At 36.3% G+C, this 19,933-nt stretch overlaps 1 protein-coding gene across 2 annotated transcripts in view; it reads left to right on the top strand.

Annotated features, from left to right (window-relative positions):
- Positions 1-19,933, top strand: part of SHROOM2 (shroom family member 2) — a 129,430-nt gene that overhangs the window by 613 nt on the left and 108,884 nt on the right. The window lies entirely within an intron of this gene.

The raw sequence follows: 19,933 nt of genomic DNA, 5'->3' as shown, positions 1-19,933 counted from the left end.
GTGCGAAGCGGAGGCGGCACGGCCGGCGGCGGCTGCGCTGCGGCCGTGGCTCCGCTTCTGGCGCCCGCCCGCCCGCCTTCCCGGCGTGAGCGCTTCCAGGGGGGCGTTCTGAAAGCGAAGGGCGCTCGGCTCCGCAGGGGGCACGTGTGCTCTGTGCGTGTTTTTTGGAGGTGCAGGGTAGCCGCGCTGGCTGGATTTCTTTACAACAGTATATCCAAGCAGCCTTTTAATTTATTTCATTTGCTTTTATTTATTTTTTTTTGAGTGGCACGTTTGTAGCGCAAAATCAGCCCAACTTCAGCTTGCAGAGCATCGTCTCTTCATAGGCTCTCTTATTCTCTATTAAAMCCCTGAAAAATAGTTCTGTGCGCTGGTATCTGTGCACTGCGGCGATGGTGACTGGAGTGAAGGAGCTCCACTCCCTGCCCTCCACGGCAGATCCTCTGCTGGGCCCTTTCCGTTCACCCGGAGTCCAGGAGTGTGTAAAAAAACAGGAGAAGCCTGGAAAGTGTAAAAAGAAAGACTAAAACCTCATTGTTCTGACACTGAGTTTTCTCTGGTGTTGTTAAACTTGCAGATGCAAAATAATTGGGGTAATATTTGTATCCCCCTTCCTTAAACAAAAGCTCTTGTGGCTACTGACAAATCTGTGCTTCAAAGTGGGGGGAGGGGGAAGCTCCTGGAAAAAAATACTGTTTTGTTTTTGTTGTTTTTCATTGCTTATTGTATGTCCTTGTATACTAACAGCTTTAATCGCGGTGTATTGGGCGTGAGTAGAAGTACATCACATTTTCTAAGGAATATTATTCATTTGGCTGTGTTCTGACGTACAGATCGCTATCCCCAATAATAGTTTTGGTTTTGTTGTTAAGGCAGAGTTCTTGTTGCACAGTGAAAAAAAMCTTTAAAATGGATCCACATGTAGTTGGGAAAAAAAAACGTTAACAAAATACATTTCACTCAAGTTCTGTAGGAAAGAAATATATGCTTTTRGTCTACTGATCTGAATTCTCTCCTCATTTTAGAAGTACATGAAAAATGTCAGAGGTCAATAAATCATGTTCTGTCCAGACCAGAAATTATCCTCCTCTTAATTTTTTCTTTGGATTCATTGCAAGTTGTCTAGCTGATTCTTTTCTACAAYCCTTGAAATTCTTGTGTTATGGACTTTCCCAAGTTAGGACTTCTCATACCATCTTTTTCTAGATCTTTTCCCTACTGCTGTTTTTCAAGAAAAACATTGTACGTCAGAAGATGTATATGCTCCAAAAAGATTGTGCCTCTTACCAGTATCCTGAATTACCAAGTATCAAAACTGTGAAGATTCGAGGAAAGGTAGAAAGAGCTACTTATGTATGTTTTAGCTATCAAGTACCAAATCAATTAAGTCCTCTTTTCTGGTAGTGGCTAATGCTACCCGTAGAGACTGATCCTCTTGCAGTGATACTTATTTGGTGGTGTTACCTCTGCATTAGGTAATACACTTAAGTATTTGTGGCATGAGGATATGGCTGTGGTGTATAAAGAGAAGTATCTGGGAATAGGAATCTTTTAAACTGTATCTGTTGCCCAAGGAATAATTATGTGGAGCTTTGATACCTCTYGAAAATGTGCCACTGTGCAAAAGAGAAATTTTTCTAGGTTAGTGGCAGTGGACCCAGAAGAGACAACTTCAATCATTTCATGGGTTCTGAGGCTTGGAGTGTATTTTTATTTGCAGCTGTTTAACATAAAGAATCAGTTCTGAAAGTAGGGACTTAGGCTTATGTCACCTGTGTCCCCAGTACTCCAATTCTTTAACTACAATATCTTCCTCTTGGTTTGGCCCATCCATCTTGTTGGGAGTGAGGGTTGTTTCTTTTCTTTTCTTTTTTTTTTTCTTTTTTCTTTTTTCTTTTTTTTCCTGTATAGCTTTCAGTGGTGGAAAACTACTGGAAAGAATGGCTTAGTGCTGCTTGGCTAAAACAGTCCCTCATCACAGAAGGAGTTGGGCAGTTTATCTCCTCTTGTTTGAAGAAAGCCCCGAACTTGAGTCTTCCACTTCCTGAGTAAAAGCACTTGATCATTAGGCTATCATAGAAAAAGGCAACACCACTTCATTTGTATTTCCTCCTTTTCCTGTGGTGTGTTTTGCTCTCTTTTCCAGTAGGCTGATTATTGTGRCATCCAAGAAAATCTACTGAACTGAACCCTTCAGAATGTCTTTGGAAAAAAAAAGTCCTAATTTTGCGGATTCAAACAGTGCTTAAGTGTGAGCTTGATATTGAGCTCTGCCTCACTCAAGTCCAGGGCTGTTCTGAGGAAGTGAAGATATATGACATTAAGTGCCACTTTTTAAGGAGAGGAATGTGACAAGGTGTGACTGGAGTTTCAGATAGCAGCTGCTTAAGAGGGATTTCTAAAATTCTGTCTGTCTCCTTTCTTACCACCAGCTCTAAAGCTCAATCTTTGAAGAAAGTTACACCTTTATATAAATATTGGGAGGTCTGTGGCTCAACTATTTCCAGCTTTCCTTAGCATATGCAAGGCAACTACCATAACTGTCTAAAATGTAGCACCTGAAAATACTATATTTGAAAGACATTAGTAAACAAGTTTATGTTGTTCATTTTACTGCTYTTTCCCTGTAGCAAACTTCTTTGGTGTTAGTTTCTCTGGCTGTGTATCCACATTTCACTTGTTAACAGGAAACAAAATGTTTTTCTAGCAATTATCTTTGGGGGACTCCAGGGCAAGAAAAGTTGCAAAAACTATTTGGGAATTTCTTGTTTTAATTGACTAGATTTCAAGTTAATAGTGTCCTTTGATCCACCAAACTACCAATAATCACTGAGAGAAAGGCGTGCTAAACAGGAGAAAAATCTATGTTTTCAGTCTCAGCAGGGAGATAAGCATGTGTTCAGCCGCTGGAATGTTGGGAGAAAAAAATGCTTTACTCATGCAGCATGCAGGGAAAGGTCAAACTGAAGTCACACTGCTAATGCTCAGTAATAGGCTATGCCATGGGGAGGGGGGTGATTAAGCTTCCCTCTTTCATGATATTGTTTGTTTCTGTAACTGAAACAAGACATAGAGAAATAGTCCTGAACTAGATAGGTAGAATCTCAAGTTCATCTACCGTGCAGAAGTTTTTTTGGCCGGGGGGAGGGAGAGTGCATTTTTTTTTAGCCTTTTTCATTGTTGCTGCAATAGGCACAGAGAAAAACGGTGCATGATACAGCTTGCTCAGTCTTTAAGTACAGTTGGTCTTCTGCAGCTAGCCCCACCCACATGCAAGCATATTGCTGACTAATATTTAAGAAAAAAGTCTTTTTTGTATTGCTATCACATTGCTTATTATTTTCATCTCTTAAAAAAAGTGCTTTACATTTTTTTTTCTGATCCTTGCATTCAGGGATGTAGGTGATAACATTCCAAAAAAATGCCCAAAGGCAACTTGTTCTTGCCTAATTTAGTATCTTGAAAGAAAAGACCTGCTTTTTATAGTAACCTGTGTATTTCAACAGAAGATGAAATRACTGCTTGGTGGACTTTAACTAGGTCTTACAAGCTGTGGGTCTCTTTCTTTCTTTCCTTTTTTTTTTTTCTCTTCATTTTTAAAGAAACAAAGTGATCTGGAGGATTAGAAATAAGGAAAATAAAAAATCAAGCTGCTCAAGTGTGAAACTTGTGAAAATCTCTGATAGCTGCACTATCTTGATGACTTTTACTTTAAAATGACTCTTATCTTAGTTGAACAACTTGTAGTGTTATTCACAGCATTGATGGATGGAAAGCATTGGTGTAAAACTCATTTCACTTCCTACATTAACAAAATACTTAAAAACTCTGAAGTTGTTCTGCAGTCAGCATTATTCTTATTACATTAATAAATATGAAAAAATGTAGTTTGTGCTTTTCAAGAAAGCTTGATATATCATTTAGATTAATTCTTCTTTAGTACCAGCATTACAAGGGCCWGCAGCCATACCTCCTCAAGCCATGATCTCATTGCAGGCTAATCGAGGCAGGGCTTGGCTGGTATTTCAACAAGATTTCCAAGTGAAACCTGGATTGTTGCAAGAAGTTGTGTTGTTGATTTAGTAGAGGGGAGTTCTTGTCTCCTGAATCAGTGCTGRGTTCATGTCCCAGCTGGAGGCTTCTCTTTCAGGAGAGAAGTAGTATTGACAGACTTTCTCACCCTTATTTATTCCTCTTAATTCCATTGCACTACCTAAGTGTTCCTGTATGTGGTTAGGTGCAAATTGTAATTTGTTTAACCTAGTTACTAAAATTATTTAAAGTAATGCTTCTGTATTGATTGACTGTAGAACTTTTCCATACCACTTGCATCAATTTATTATTTCAGTAATGAGTGAAATGATTACTGTTTTCATTTGAGTAATCATTAAAGCTATGCTTAAAAGCAATTACTTGCACTGATATACTGGAATAATATTTGAAAAAAAAAATGCTTTCATGGTGGTATGTAAAACTAAATTAAGAGAACACAGTTTTATTCTCTAACATAAATACCCAATTGGCTCCCTCAAGTTAACCTGGATGTGAAATTTGATGTCCATGAAACCAGTGTTTAGTGGTAATCCCTGGAAACTACTGCCTGTTTCTAGATAAATGCATTGTCATTTGTGTGAGTAGTTGGTTTAAAAATTGTTAGGAGCTGTTGTACTGTGACTGAGAAAGAGTTCAATTTAGTTCTCCCAATCTTGCAAATTTTTCATTCTTTTTTTTCTTCAGTTCTAGAAAGATAATACATGAACTAGTAGACATGTGGCATAGTATGGGCTATACCTAGAACAAAGATCTCAGCCAGCCAATCAGCAATGTAAAAAAATATATCAAATCACATTTAATATTTTTTTTCAAACTCTTACTTAGTTCTTTACCTTACTGCATTTGAGGGGGAAAAAAAAAAAGTCTGTGTTGGACTGCCTTGTTCTTTGTGTTACTAAGTTTGATAGTATAGCAATTTTAGGTAAGGTCTGTGTATTACAACAAAGTTTCTGTGTTAGGAACTAGGTAACATCGTGTTGATACTTACCTTTTTTCTTTGTCAGCTACATTAAAAATTTTTTCTTTTCTGTGTAATAAAAACAATTCTGKTTTGAATAGTTTTTGCATTTTTGTCTGGTTGCTGGATCCAGGTCTTAATTATTGGAAGGGAGGAATTAGTTTACTTTGATGCGAGAAGATATTACTACTTTTTTCTTTGGTAAGCTGTTTGACAAAGACAGAGCTCTCAGTTTAGCGTATTAGTTACTGTTGAATAAAGCTCTTCTTTTAAAACTATAGCTTATTGGCAGAATTATGCCAGTGATTTGCACGTGTTGTGAATGGAAGTCTGTGAATGGGAGTCTGCAAGTGTCTGTGAATGGAAGCTTTGGAAGTCTGAAGCTCAGAGCGGGTTGATTTGGCAACAGCGTTAATGGGTAAAGTGCCACTGGTATTGGAAATTATGTCTTTAAAGTTAGCATAGGTATTGCTACACATTGTGATACACAAACTAAAATGAGAAATGCGAAAGGCTTGTGACTTGAAAAGTTTCAAGTCAGTTTAATGACATACCTAGACGGCAGCAGTCTGAGAGGACCATATTAAAAATGGTGTGTGTGCTTGCACTGAAACAATGCTTGTTTTTCCTTTGCACATTTGTCACTACCTCTGTATGATAGAAATTGTACTGAGAAGGAGTCAGAATGCTGTTTAAAACCCAAATGAAGAATCTTCCTTACAATAAGTAAACTTCTAACTTCTGAACCTACCAGTTACTTCCTAATTGCTTGCTTTCCTCTCCTCTATATTTCCCGCTCATAGCTACTTAGGGAAAAAAAACAAAAATCTACCATGATTTCTAATTAAAAACAGAACATAAACAGAAACATTTACATCTGTTAAGTCTAGCAGAAGAATTGATCGGTTTTGTGAGAATAGTTACTGCAAAAGATGTCAGAAGGCAAAATTGCCTATCCATTTGAATGTTTATTAATTTGATCTATTTAAAGGGCAGTTTAAAYTTGTTTTGTTGTTTGTATCTATTGCTTTTCAGTATGAATTTTGAATGTCACCATAGGAATGAGTGGTAGCATTAACATAGAGATAAAAGACCAGCAAGAGACCTCTAAGGATTGCTCGCTGTTGCCAGCGGATTGCCAAAAATGGCATTTATTACTTGGTTATACATTGTGTTTGTTTTTTGTTTGTGTTTTTAAGAGGAAAAAACACTGTGGGTTTGTGTGTTGTTTATACACCACATTTTTTCCAGTAGAATTTGATTAATTGTGTGTTCTCCCACTTAATGCATATTTAAAGTAAGAGAGTATGGAAAGAACAAGGTAAATGGGAAATGAAACCTAGTCATGAATAGATTAGAGCAAACAACTGTTTAGTAGTGACTGAGCCAATATTATGTCACTTACCTGAGTGCTTTTTCTTGAGGAAAACCATTTCTGTTTAGACTTCATGTAGTCTTGTGATTGATACGGAGTATCTAATGTGCATATGGATCTAGTTCTGTGGCTTATTTTATTACTGAAAATTGAGACAGGTCCTAGCCATTAAGCAGAATTCTTGTGTGTTGTATGTTTAAATGATGTTGTGCATGATGAGTTTCTCAGAAGATATAATGTAAAAATTGGTGCAGTTATGCTGAGACTTCATGCATTTAATATGTGCAAAATTGCTCCTTATTTTCACTGTTTTGAGCCTCCTTGACGTGAGGTCAACTGAAGGTTTTCCTTTTTTTWAAAATACATGTTAAGAAAACTATTGATGTCTCTGTAAAACTAATAAGTCTTTCCATTTTTTTGCTCATTTTTAAAATAAGAAACAAAATTTGGCAGCCTTAAAATTCCACATAGGACTATTTTTAGTTTCCTGAAGATTATACAGCAGGCTTTATTATTATTGTTATTATTTTAGAATAACATTCCTACTCTGGTTATAGATTTCAGTAGTTCTAATTTTTGTGCTTCCTGCAACTTAGTAAATAGTGGTAAGCTATAGCAAAACAGATTTTAATGTTTATAGAGTGGACATAAGAAGCTGAGGAAACCTGTGTTTCCTTGATAAGTACCTAGGTGCCTACACTGGGTACCTAAAGTTAGATGAAATATATTCAAGCAAGGTTATTGTCTGTTTGTTTGCAATGTGTGTAGCTTTAGCTAAAATAGTTGGGAAATTCTTTATTCTTCTCATTGTGCTTTGTTTCTGAACATCACAAGAACGTAACTTTCCAGCTTGATTTATCAGACCAATCAGATGAGAATCTTAAGCTACTAAGGACTATGTTTGCAAAGTTGGGAGAGAGTTTCCTTCCCCTCATYCCCCACTCTGTAAGTTAATACAGTATCAGTACTCAGTGTCAAATTAATTCAGAACATTCTTGGTAAGCACAGGTCAGGTGGCAAAGATAAGAGAATAGTTTCTGGAACGTAACAAGTAATTGAAGGATCTTTTTAGTGGCCTTTACATGTACCTGAAGGTCATTATGGAATGTCGGATTCCCCAAAAGAGAATGAGCCTACTGTTTGATAAATGCTAGAAATAGATCAAATTATGGCTTTGAGAAATTAAACAACTTGTCAGGTACACAATTCTTAAGTTGGATTGTAAAGAACAGAATACTCCCTTTGTAGAAAAAAATGGAAATAAGTGAAGTAAAATAAAAACACATGGGATAGAGTTTTTGACACTGCAGAAGAGCTGGTTRTTTCAAAGTTCTTCCGAATTTTAATGAAACGGCAAAATTGATTGGAAACTTTAAGCTCTTTAGGAAGGTGCTTRGTAGCATTGGCATCGAGGGGTAGGCTGCAAATCCTGTGTTACTGTATTTTTTTTTCTCCTCAACCCRTTTAAAAAAGAAACCTTTATCTCTGCTACGAGCCTAGCTTTTCTTCCCTTCAAGTCACTTTCTCTCCATTTCTAAATTACTCTTCTTCAGAATTATTTAAATTCTACTAATTTATCAACATGCATCAACTCTGATGTTTGGAGTAGGAAATATGTTGTCATGTTTCTTGGATACATAGTTTCTAAGGACTTGTACGTACTCGAGCATTTTGAGAAATGCAGAGTAGCCCATTGTTCAAGGGTAGTAGAAAGTGCGAAAAATAATTCTCAGTAACTGAAGGTTGGAGATGGAGAATATGAGATCTCTACTGAAGTGGCTAAAAGCTCYAGGCCATCTCTCTTTGAGTAATGACAATGCAATTTCATCCCTTGCAAGCACTTTTCTAACTGAAGTGCCTTGTAGAAAGGAGGTGGATCATGATAAAGGSTCCTTTATTGTTGTGGATGTAGGTGGCCTTATCTGTGATACTTTGCTCTGTAGCAAAGAGCTTGGGCTCTTGGCTATTCTGTCAACCTTGTTTCCAAGATTTAGGCTACTTTTGTACCCACAGGTTTGATTGCTCTGTCCAGATGGGAATTCAGTCCTTTGCTGTGTTTTCATATATCATCTAGTACAATAGGATATTTAGTTTTATGGTAATAATAGAGGTAGATATCTCCAGTCATTTTGGAAGAGATTGTCTCTTGCTGATGTGTGAAGTTGAATTCAATTTTGTTATACTGAAAATGTAGGATAACCCTCTGAAACTATTTTAGGGCTTTATTTTAAAGGTAACTTATGAACTTCTGTCTTAGTTGTACTTTTTAAATGTAGAGAGACCCAAGTATTAGTAAAACTTACTTAAAATYCAGAGCCTTTTGAAATGGCCATACTTTATTTTTAGAGTAATAAGTTATTCATCCTCAGTCATTCTGCTTTATTCCCTCTGTAGTGGACTTGTACTGAATTCTGAATAACTGAAGTAGAGAGGTCCATGCAGAGCATGAGAGTGCAATACATTTGTTCAAAATTGAGGCATAGGTACCCACTGCTGTTCTCAATTTAGGAGCTTCAGTACTCTTCTTCAGTGAAATTGCTAATTGTTCCCCAAGTCCCTTCCCAAAGCTATAAAATCAGATTATTTTGGACTTTTTTCCTGTATCTTGAGGTAAAATATACTTTGTTAYAGACTTGCCTTAAAAGCTTCCAACATAAACCATGAAACAAAGCAGTAACTCCCAGTTTCTCAAATATGYGTAAAACTATTCAGCATCCTTCAGGAAATAAACCTTAGATGTTGGTTCAGTGAATAYTTTAAAAAGTTATTGTTGAGGATGGAGGTTAACAATATTTTACTTGGAAGCTGCATATTGTCAATAAAACATAATCATTTAAGATACTATTGTAGAAAGACGATTTCATGGTAAAAAGTGAAATGCCTCCTACATAGTATCAGTTAGTCATCACTATTTTCCATGTTTTCTTAAACAAATGAAATGCAAAAATGAATTTCTGGGTGTCTAGCTGGCTGATATCTGATATAACCAATACTCCAACTCCTGATGAATATTTAGATTCTGGAAAATGAAAAAAGATACAGTATGGTAATTTTTTTTTCTCTATAAATACATATTTTCTTGACCTGGACGAAAGGAGAACATTATATTTTCGTAAGAGACGATTGCAGTTGCCATTTTTGGTAAGGAATAAGAAAGCATCCTTTTCAGAATCATTCATTTAAATGAAAAAGATGAAAATACATTGTATTGACATAAGGTGCTTTGTTTTATGTATTTATATATGGAAAGACCTAAGTTCAGGGAAAACTTTAAGCTTCATGTATTTGTTAAATATGTCTATAATTAAGACTAGATTTTAGAGAAATATACTTTCAAAGGTAGGATTTCATTTAAACAATTTGTAATCTATTTCTCATATGACAGCACTTCAGTAAAGTGTATTTATTTTTAAATGTAAAGACTGCTGTAAAATTAAAGGTCAATATCTTGTTGCAAAGCTGGAAGAGAATCTRGTATTTAATTAACATCTTAAMYAYWWKKCWKMWGMMWWRTRWTTATTTCTASTTTTTCAAATTTGCTAGCGCAAATTTTAAAGCTCYGTGGTAAACTTTTGTCCCTCTTTTAAACTATGTAATTCTAGTATGTGCACATATTCCTGTACTTTCTATTTTTCCTTCTTYTGTTTTGTAAAAGGGGGAAAAATCCATCATTTTATTCCCCAGTTTATAAAACTTAAATTCCAGTGCTATATTAGTAAAATAAATGTTATTTCTACAGTCTTCACCTTCTGGAAACTTTTCTGACTCCTAGGGGAGATGGCTGTCCAGAGCAGGGAGGAGGATTGTGCATTTCCCTATCACACCTTCAACACCTGTGTAGTTTCTGTGATTGCTCAACCTGGTGATAGGGAGGGTTGTTGGGCAAGCCTTGTGTTGCTCAACTGAATTTCTTCTGGTTGATTAAGAAAATTCTTGTCTTAAAAAATAATCATAGCCATGACCTAATATGTCAAAGGTGTAGGTGGTTAAAATGTGACAGTAAAGAGGCATGTGGTGCCTTAGTGGTTTTTTTGGTTCCATGAAGCAAGTGACAAGTCAGAGGTTTACAAAGCTTCAGAACAACCATGTGAGAAGCATCAGAGGAACTGAAAATGTTAGTGAATTGGAAACTGGGAGACCTATTACATAAATTGCCCGTTTTGCCATGGATAGCTTGTGTGCCTGAGCTGAGTTGTTTGGCATCTTTGCCTCAGTTTTCAGTGGCTGAATAGGAATAATAGTTTCTGTACTTTGCAAGGGTCTGTTTCTCATGAAATAGACTGAGATTAGAAATGCTGAAATATTACGGTGATGTAAGACTTCATAGTCTTTATAGTAAAAACCAAACCTCCAAATATRTGGAAAATCTAGGTGCATGTAAAAATGATCTTCCTAAAAGGCTGTAATTGTGCGATTCAGTTAGGAATAAATCCTTTTTCACAACAGGAAACAATGCTTAATGTTTGTATATCTCCAGCATTCTTCATAAATAATGTATTGAAGTGAGCAATTAGATGCTGCTTCACAAAATTAAACCTCAGTACCTACCTAAAATGCTCAGATGCTCTCAATGCATCTGAAAAGTAGGAAAGATGAATGGATTGAGAGAGTCGAGTCTGTCAGCACTTCGATGAGAGGAAAAAACTCTGATACAGATTTCTAATAGGAAAGGCTAACTAGACATTTGAATCTATGAGATTTGAAACATTTTTTAGCAGTAAAGCTTCTTAAGAAAATAGATTTTGTAGCCAAAACATATGGTTCTGCTGACCATTTGAATTTCCTTTGATTTTTCATGACTATGACTTGCTTGCAACTCCTTCATGGAAATGTTTTGTCAGTGGCTTGAAGACTGATAGTAGTAGTGTTACTTACCGTCTTTAAGTTGGTGATATAGGATACAAGTTTCAGTAGAATGAAGGGAATGTGTATGTGTTTTTTTTTTTTTTTTCCTAATTGAAGCTGAACTTAAATTTTAATTTCTTCATCTGCACATGCACAACTAACTAGAGGTTCCTGTTTGCTCCAGTACATTGCATCAATATTTTATACAATCATTCCTTAACTGATTTCAACTGGTGTTGGGCTTATTCAGACTTCCCATTTGAAATCCAGTGCTGCAAACAGTATGTCTTTAGCAACCTAGTTTATTTTGTTGGAAACTGACTGGGGAAATGTTGCATGAGCAATTTAATTAGCAAATTAGAGGGAGTGGAGATGAGCAGCAGGGAGGGGCCACGCAGGTATACAGTCACACGCCCTGCAATGGCTTACGGACTATCATCCCGTTGATTTGCAGTGGAAATCAGTCTGAAATACAGAAGTCATTTCAGACAGTAGGGGATAAGCGTTGTGACTTTTTATTTGCTTTAATGAGCAATCCAAGTGCAGACCTGTACTCTTTCTTCATTTCATAATTCCAAAAAAATGCATCCAGCCCTCCTGCCTCTTTGGAGGACAAAATGGCTGCTAATGGTTACTGGTAAAAGGAGAAGGCTTTTGCTTGCTTTTTCTTTCTTTCTTTCTTTCTTTCTTTCTTTTTTTAATCTTTGATTGCATTAAATACTTCAAATGTGAAACACTGGTAAACTTTTCAAAAGTGTTTACCACAGCAGATCTCTTCAGAGGACTTATACTCAGTTGAGACTTCTACTAGCTAAGCACTTTCAAAAGTGTTTAACTTCAGCAACACAAGGTGTATGTGCAGGCAGACGTGTGAACATACGGGAATCTGTCAAATATACCCCTTCTATTGAAGCAGAAAATACTAGAGATTTGCAAATTATTATTATTATTTTTTTTAACATAGAGACTGGTTTCTTGATTTGTTTCTTGGAATTAGATGAACCATTTCAGTTTAGATTTAACAAAATAATTGGGTTTGAGGCTGACATGCAGAAAGAAAACGTTCTGTCTAACTGACAGAATTCATCAACCACTGAAAGAAAACGTGGTCTCACAATGGGAAGCATGAGACAACTTCATGATCAGTGAAATGACCGATACTACTGATGGTTAATTAAAGAAATGGGTCTTGGAGTAGGATAAGAATATGTTTTTTGTCAAACCATGGCTTTGATACTAATTTATTAAAAGGGCATAATACAGAAATTAGAGTAACGAAAAGATGTCTACACTTGTTTGTATTGAAATATATGATACAATGACCAGGAACTGGAGAACTGAGAGAAAGAGCAGTGTGTTTTGGATTTTGTTGTTGGTGGTGGTATAGTTGTGTTTGAAATTTATGCATTTGATTTCTGGATTCAAAGCCAGAGTATACACAAAACTGTGACCTAGAAAAATAACCCGAATATTGGTATGCAACAGAGCACATCATTTTTTTCTGTTACTGCGACTTGTGCCGCCAAGATGTTGTCTCATTTAGCTTTGCTTGATCTGAGATTTATTTTTGAAGAGAAGTGTGTCTAGCTGTTAGTGAATGTTTTGCAGTGTTTGATGGTAGTTGTCCAGGTGATACTTAGACTGTAGCAAAGAACCAGAAGAATGTCTCCTTTTTGAGATATTCTGACAGTTATTTCTCTTTCTGATTAGGCTGTGAGTTGAGGCAGGAGGAGAATGACTAACTAGTTATGCATTTATAAAACAACTGGCTTTAGTTGTTATATAATGACAGAAAGAGAATTTTCCCTTCTTGAGCAYGTATATTAAAACCTTACAGTTTTGGAAGGAAAGCAGGGACACCTTATGACCTCTGGCACATTCAAGTATTTAGTATTTATGAGTATAAAAAAATGTGAGTTTCAAATGCATTTTGTTTTACCTGACTTAAGTTCCCAGATACATTTCCTGAATTGACCAAAATTCTGATAATGAATACCAGTTTCTTCAAAGGTTTCAAAATTCTGTATTTGAAATTCAGTATCTTAAGTTCATAAGCTTTAATTTCTGAAAGCCAGACCTCAATCTCAATGCAGTGATATTAAATCTGTGAACTGTATCTCTGTTATAGCACTTATTTAATTCATTCTGTGGCCGTAGGCTCTACTGCATACAGAAGGCAATGACTCTAAGAAGAGCTGAGATTCAACTTCACATGGAAAGTTAAACATCTGAGACTTAAGATGCAGTGCCATCGTGAAAAAGAGAGAATGTGATCCTCTGTTTTTTTTAAATAAGAGCATAGTCACCATAAATAGGAGGTGCTTTTTTAACCTCTGTAATTTGCCTTACTGGCAGTTGACCCAGACTTCCAGATTGTAAAAAGGATGTTGAAAATTGATTAACATGCTGGAAAGAGGCATATCATTCACTTGAAAACTGAAAATGTATTTTACTGATGTAAATTTAAAAAATACCCATCCTATTAGCTTTATCAAAAGAAGCTTGACTCTGTATGTCTGCACAAAACCAATACACAGTAGGWTTTTAATCTAGCATACACGAAGACTTGCCATGTTTGAAATAGCTGTAATAGTTGTTAACTTGAGGAGGAAACTTCCAAGGTAAGTGTAGATTCCATATTGCTTAATGTTTTTCTGAAAGGTGCTTCATCTAAAACAAGTTATTGGACTCCATGTCAAGGTACCTCAATGAAAGCAGATCAGAAATAACATTGGATTGTGATCTGACAAAACCTTTTGGCCTTTTTTCATTCATAGATTCAGGGAAGTCAGATCTTCTGAAATGAGACTGTACTGTAATATCAACCTTAAGCCCTTTGGCCTTGGAGTTGTAAGAAGAAAGTAAACAGGAGTCACTGCTGCCTTAAATATATGTCTTCAGCCATCTAATTTGTTGATATGTACCCTAATCATATACCCAGCAGTTCTTAAACGGAAGCTACAATACTGCATGAACAAGACCTGTTAGTTGGAATCCAGACTCTGAAGAGTATGGAGACGATTTGAAGAAATTTTGAATGGTCTGTCTTTAACATGGACATTTCTGCTGTAGGAAATACATTTTTCTGATGCATTAGCCAACTTAAGAGGAATACCTAAAGCATTAAACCTGTAATGGTAACAAGTAATGTTAAGAGGTACCTATTTTGTGGAAGAAGAAACCCCAAAATACCCAGAAGTGGACATTCAGATTCTAAGCAAAAAAGTTTGAAATTGTATGACGGTAGAGTAAATGTTAGCGAACTGTAGGACCTGTAATCTGTAAAATCCATTAATTGTTCACAGAGGAACAGAACGGTGAAACTATTTTGACTAAAACTGTTCTTGTTAAGTGCAGGAAGAAATGGTTTTTATTTTGTATTGCATCCTGTTTGCAGGGTACTCAAATGAAAATATGTGGCTTTGTTGGTAGTTAAACACAGCTTTGGAACCTCTGTTTTTTGTGATCATGGTTTAGCTCAGTTGGTTAGYGCATGGTGCTAATAATACCAAGCTCACAGGTTCAATTCCTGTATGGGCCACTCATTTGAGGGCTGGACTAGATGATCTCCAGAGGTCCCTTCCAACCTTATTAATTCTGTGTTCAAAATCATAAGATTGTTTATATAAGATATGAAATCAGATCTCACTCTGAAATTATACAGTATTTTCATTCATCAGTTAAACTCCAGATGACTTTTGGTGTTAGAGTGGGTAAAATGGTGAATTTCTTCTGTCATTCCTTATGGTTTTCCCCTCCTTTTTTTTTTTTTTTTTCTTTTTTTTAATGACAAGAATTTCTTTGGGAGTTAAGTTTACTTAGACACAAGTTGTAATTAAATGATTCCACTTAATGTCTGTTTCYATATTTTGTGTTATTTCCCATTCACACCAGTGATTCTTAACCTTATATTYAGCATCATGTTAGTGTTTGGAGGTAAAGCTTTCTTTGTAGGTTTGTCTCTGAAGTGTAGTAAGCTCTTAAATCTACTCATTCTGTTTTCAAAGAGCCCATCTTTGAAACGAGTGAAGTAGTGAAAATAAAAACTCTAAAAAATATTTTGGTTTGAAGAACAATTAAATCTCTTCTTGTGTGCCTAAAAATCTCCATCAGTCACAGGGTGCTACTGTGGATCAGCGTTACTCATTTTTCTGTGCTTCTAAAAAACAGAAATACTCATTGCATGCTGAAAACAATAGAGCAGTGTTAGGAAGAATGAGCTTGTATGGATTGAAGTGCCCCCAATTATGTTTTTTATCTGTAGCACAGCTTTATTTTACTCCTTGAAGCATGTTGGCAGACTGTTCAACTARGAAGATACTGCAAGTAGTGACATGGAGATAGAAATATTTGAAGCAGACTTAATACCAATRTACTATGTATTGCTCAAAGGTAAGCTAAACAAGCATTGATTAGAGAACTGTACAGTAGAAGTGAAGCATTTTTTGGAAAACTAGATCTGGTTCTTCTGGTTCCTGTGTACTTGATGTCAAACATTATCTGTGTTTGCTGCCAACAGTATGTATTCTAAGTGGAAAAAATTCTAGCGCACTCTGTTTCTTAATATTGATGGACAGAATAACCACTCTAGTAAGGCTGCGCAGCTACTATCACCTATGCAAAGTGGTCAAGAAACATGTGGAAGCCGCCCGTAAYGTGGTAAAATTCATTGTCAAGTAACATTGCTGACCAGAAGGAACTGATGCTCAGGTGCATTACCTTCAGGATGTCCTTGGGGTCTTTGACATTTTTGCAGTAGGAGGAGATGCAGGTTATTGGCATTGGAGCCATTGTGTTTAACGTATAATGCAATGTGGGAGCACTAGCCTGCAATTTTTTCACTTGGTCCACCTGAAAGAATTGCATCAAAGTCAGCAGGTTGTGAATTTTGGACCCTTGTGCAACTAGTGACCATGTCCACTAATGATGATCCCCCCCCCCTTTTCATAAGAAATGGAAAATACATAACTAACTGCACAGCAAAATGCCTGGTATTCTGAAAGATGGTCATCTAGCAGTAAAATGTGTGGATGCACCACATGTTGTCTGGTGATGTGAAATACGCCCCCCCTTAGCAAAACAAGATGAAGCTCCTCCATTCTTATAGGTAGCCTGTTTAGATTGTAAACTAAACAGAAAAGCTTAGGTTTCTTGACTTTGACTTTCCTTGAGTAATGCATTGTAGACTTGCATGAGATTCAGTGCTTGCATGAAGTTCAGTGCTTGCAGAAAATGTTAGTGTGCTTTTTTCTCTTTATATACGCTTTGAAGATCAAAGTGCAAATTTCAGCTTGAATCTGAGCTCTAGCAATAGCAGTGGTGAAAACRAACTTCAGTTTAGTATGCTGAGAAAGAGTTCAGTGCCATCTTCCCRGTATTTGTGAGAAGAATCAACTTAGTCTGCCAGGGCAACAGCATGCCAGAAGCTGCCTGAAGAATGTAATAACAAACTTTCTGAAATACTACAAATATGTAACTTCTTGAAGGTGAGCTTGAGCTCTGGTAAAGGCTCACCCTACACCTGTGTGATACAGTATTTCACAGTTCCAGAATACCCAGTGATCTGCTTGGCAATTGAGACCTGAGCAAGTGTGCAGGACACTGGAAGTAGTTGTACAAGAATGATCAAAATGGCATCTTATCTTGGGGGCTGTCAGTTGTGCTTGTAATTCTCACAAGGAAAACATCCTGTGGGAGCCTGTGTCTCACTTACGAATGGTCCGTTTGTCGTAGCCTGACTGGAGTCAGCTCTGCAGCTCCTTGAGTGTGGGAGGTGTGTCAAGGAATTTTATTTCTTGTTGCTTTGTAGCTTTAGAGAGAAAGATCTGCAGGAAATAAATGTGGCTAATGCATTTGCAAAAGTGACAAGCTCTTAACATGTAGGTTAGGAACCTTAATGATACATTTGGCATCCCACTGATGAGGAAAGAATCTCAATCTTGCCAATCAAAGATTCCATCAAGCACTAGACATACTTTTTCTGATTTGCTGTAGTCCCTGTGTGATGATCRTTGCAGGAAGATTTCCCTGTATTCTCAGAGCAGCTTCCTTTTACCTATTCAAATAATGAAAGTGGTGCTACTTCGTATTTTAAAATTCATACATTTTAAGGGAACCAGTATTTTAGTGCTAAAAGTGCATATCGTTCTGGTTCACAAGGCAAAAATTAATTGTAGGATAACTGGAAAATTTAGGAGAACCCTAATTTCAATTACAGTTATGTTGCCTTAAAAGATTCCTGTTATTTTGTTTAAGTGAACATTTATGGAATCATAGCATGTAAGAAAGCCTACATGAGCTATTTTTATTTGGTCATAATTTGATTTGATTGGAAGAACTTTACTTGGTCACAGTTTGGCCGTGGTATTATGAGCTTTCATTAAAACTGAGTATTTACTAGGATTATTTAGGGATTTGATACCAGTTTCCTCATACAGCTTTAAAATTCTTAGCCTAAATCTTTTCATTTCATAAATGATAACCAGTATCACTTGTGAATCTGTCAGTGAGAATCTCTGTCAGTTTAGGCTTTATTGACATAAAATAGTGATTTGCTTACTCTCCAGTCCAAAGCAGAGCCTGATAAACTAGCCACGCTTTCAAACCAGTAAGGTGTCTTTTTTATATATAAATATAATAAATGATACAGTTTTGCATCGTAATTTGTCACTTGCATTTATCAAAAGCTTCTGTTTAACTTTGGCATTTTACTACCTTATAATAGTCTTACTGCATCTTACTAAATTTGCCATGAATCACAGTTCAAATAGTACAATACAGTAGAAAAAGTTTTGTAGAACGACCATATTACCTATATTTCTTTTACTTTATCATTGGATGCCTGTGTATCCTTCTGTAAATGTACTTGTTCCTAGAGTCAGAGCTTTTTAATAGCTCCTTCTCTGTCTTTAACTGGAGTAGCTTTTCTATGAATATCTGTTCTGTGATGCAGCCTTCTAATGCTGTTTTTGAAAATCTGTTTATTCTCTTGCAAACATCATTTGTTATTATCACAGTAGTACTTAGAGACAGCGTGAACATGCACCTCTTACTAAAATTCCTTTACCTGTAATTGTTGACCGTGTGCATTAATTTAAAATCTAAATAAAAGAAATTYTTGCTTATTAGTCTCAACTTGCTATTATTACACGTTTTATAGCAGCTGCTGTATAGCCAGTTTCATGTGCTCTTTGCTTTATGGATTGATTTCCTCCCTCCTTCTACTGCTTTCTTCCAAGCCGGACTGTTGTCTGAGGAGTCAAGTCTTCGGTATCGAGGAACGTAGGACAAAGTCTACCAATCCTACTTTCCTGATTTTGGAAGTAGGTGGTAGTTAATAATTAAGAAATGGTTCTGAGAAGCATAGTGTACTGTTTTTGTACTTTTTTTAAAAAAAATGGTTGTTTCCCCTCCTCTCTYCCCCCACCCCATACAGCATTTTAGTAGTCAGCAATTTAAGGGTATCTGGACCATCTGTATTTAGAAGTGAACCAGCAAATCCATGGTAGGGTTGATCAATCAAAACTTCTTTTACTTGACTCTATTTTAATTTGCCTTCCACACTATCCATTAGCAATATACTTCATACTTGATTTTTTTTTAAAAAAAAAGTAGTATTTTACACAGCTCTCTGTTAAATGGCTTTATTGTATTTCTGACAAATACTGACTAGCCATCTCTGTTTCGTGATAGTATGCATTATAGATTAATGTATTACAGAACTACTATTTAATAGTTCTCCTCTCCATGTTCTTTTTCAGCTTAAATCTTTGCCCTGATTAAATTCTCCACATGTAAAAGTCAGCCAGTATCTCTGATCCACCTGTTGTTGTTCTTCTTTACATTCCTAAATTCTACTGGATTCTTTTGTATTAAATACTCAGTTTATGATAACATAAGGGATCGATGAAGTACCATAGTTTGTGAACGAGAAGGGAGAACCTTCTCTTTCTAATTATTCCAGATTTTCAATTTACTTGTCTACTGCTGAACACTGAACTAATGTTTTCAGAGCACCGTCATAATAATTTAAAAATCCCGGATAAGCTCATGATTGCTTGTCTGTGATTCTGTGTTTATTGCTTGTGAGTTTTTAGGGGTTTTTTGTGTGTTGTCTTGCCTACAGGGATTTTAAGCAATGCAGTCTTTATTGTATGGCGCTTTGCAGCCAGCTGCAGTTTGCCTAACCCAAATAGTCTTGCATCATCCATAAATTTTGATTGCAGATAACTTTTTAAAAAATGCTGAACAGCACAGGCCACAGGGTAGATGCCAGTGAGATTCTTTTGATAGCCTTTATATATTGTGAAACTGCTCTTATTTGTGTGTGTGTGTTTGTACATATGTGTAGATGTGAATATATATATATATATATAAAAAAAGTATCTTTGGGGTTCTTTTGACTAAGTGTTTGAGAGGACTTTTTTCTTACTCTGTAAGAACTTAGTTTCTTTAATAGCTTTTGGTATGAGACACTGTCAAATACTTTTTTTTTTTTGGGGGGGGGGGGAAGGATTGCTTGGGTAATTCTTCCTTGTGTTGAATTCTTCAAAGAATTGTAGAACCATGAGACAGAAACCAGCAAAAATCAGGCTGTTCACTGTATTTTGTACTGCCACCTCTTCTGTAGAGTGTAAGTTGGTAGAAACCACAGTGGTCACGTACTTGCCTGAATTTTTCAAGAATGTCACTTGAGGCCATTT

Source organism: Rhea americana, unplaced genomic scaffold, assembly GCF_003343005.1.
Source record: "Rhea americana isolate MKP2758 unplaced genomic scaffold, rheAme1 scaffold_7, whole genome shotgun sequence".
In the NCBI taxonomy this organism is placed as follows: Eukaryota; Metazoa; Chordata; class Aves; order Rheiformes; family Rheidae; genus Rhea; species Rhea americana.
Note: the sequence above shows the minus strand (reverse complement) of the source record. Positions and strands in the feature narration are given on the sequence as shown.